The following is a 1896-nucleotide window of genomic DNA, read 5'->3' as shown; positions in this document are numbered from 1 at the left end:
TTTAAGGTAATCCATGACAGACAGTAGGTATCTTCATACACTCCCTCTTACCTTGGCCCTCTAGTACAGTTATCTATGTCCACTCTGAGCACTCTATCCACCTGTCCACCAGTCAGGACACTTCTTTGCCCATCAATAGGGACAGAAAACTGCCCTAAGGTGCCAGAACTTGGAGGATATGATTGATTTGAGGCTCTGAGGCCAAAAGAGCACCATACTTTTAAAAAATTTATTTTTACTTTTGACACTTTCATGTGTGTGATGTATTTAGGTCTTATTCTCCCCAATTATCTTCTCATATTCCCCTTTCTTCTCTCTGAAACTCCTCTTCCTTCCATCTAATTCCCATCCTATTTTCATGCCTTGTTTTTTCCTTTCTTTTTTTCTATTTTTGGCTGAGTTAAATTAGGGTTGCTTGTATAATAATAGGTGTAAGGTGAGTTGCCTGGGCAACTCACCAGTGGCTATACCACTTTAAAAACATGACCCCCTCACCCTCTTCCAGCAACTGTTAGCATTTATTAGCTACTCTGGGAGGTGTGGGGTCTTATGGGCCCTTTCCCCACCCATGATAAAATATTGACAGTCTCAGTCTTGTGTAGGAAACCAAACCTAATCTTGAGTTCATGAGTATAACAGCATTCTGCAGCCCTCCTTTCCATCCTTCTGCTCTTACATTCTTTCTGCCCCATGAGGTGAGGGAGTGATTAGATGTTCTGTTAAGGGCAGAGCAAACAACAGTCACTTAATCCTTGGCAATTTTTCCATCTAAGGGTGAGAGGGAGTAGGCAGTTAGGGTGACAAGGCCCCTGAAAGTAAACAACAGGAATGTCTTTGAGCTATCCAAGCAATCTCCACTTTGCTAGAGATCAAAGGATGACCTGACTTCTTTTACCAAGACCTGCTTTTTCACAAACAACTCTGGCCCCTCCTGGGAGGGAGGTCTCTCCTAGGATTTAAATCTGATCCTAATATTGTGGTTGGTCAAACTTAGACCCCAGAACTTGTTTGTCCTATCCCCAAAACAACCCCAAGCCCTAACCAATCAGCTGTCCTTCTGGCTCATCAGAGCTGAAAGGTAAGGCCCACCACCACAAGGTTATAAATACGTTTGTGGGGGAGTGAGTAGAGCAAGATCTCTGAGCTGACTGACCACTTGGAAATTTCTACATGGGTTCTTTCTCCACATGGCAGGAGCTCTTTGAACTCCCTTTTCTGTCCTCTCTACCATTTTTCCAGGCCCATAATGTGGAATCTCAAGCCATGGGGGAGTATTCATTCTCCTTTCCTTGGTTCTGTACTTCCCTTAATAAATATAATACTTTAATAACTATCCCTCTCAGTCTTATTTTTTTAATTTCTGGCTTAAAAGTAGACAAGAACCTAGAGTTCAGGGTCCATGGACTTTCCTGAACTCCCAGCACGCCAGTACAAGGGCATGATCCTTCTTGACCAGCTTGTTATTCGTGTTAATCTTTTTCAGGCATTACTGTCCATGTGGAAAAGAACCACAGCTTTAACTTTAGCATGTGCTTCTGGTCTTAGACATACATACAAAACTTGGGGCAGGGAGCAAGAAGTATTTGTCTTTTTTAAAGTCATAGGACTCCAAGTCAATCTGCTGTCCTACTAATTCTCATGTCTCCCAGTGTCCGCACTGTTCCCATACAACACTCCGGCCCAGCTTCCTGTGGGATGTAAAGTGAGACTTCACTGCTCATGTCTCCTGACTCATGTGGTGGGCCAAGAAGAGCTATAATTTTTTTTAAGGTATTTATTTATTTGAAAGAGAGAGAAAAAGACTGAGAGAGAGAATGAGTTTTCCAGGGTCTCTAGCCACTGCAAACCAACTCCAGATGCATGTGCCACCTTCTGCATCTGGGTTTATGTGGTTAC

Source organism: Jaculus jaculus, chromosome 3 (genome assembly GCF_020740685.1).
Source record: "Jaculus jaculus isolate mJacJac1 chromosome 3, mJacJac1.mat.Y.cur, whole genome shotgun sequence".
Classification (NCBI taxonomy): Eukaryota; Metazoa; Chordata; class Mammalia; order Rodentia; family Dipodidae; genus Jaculus; species Jaculus jaculus.
Note: the sequence above shows the minus strand (reverse complement) of the source record.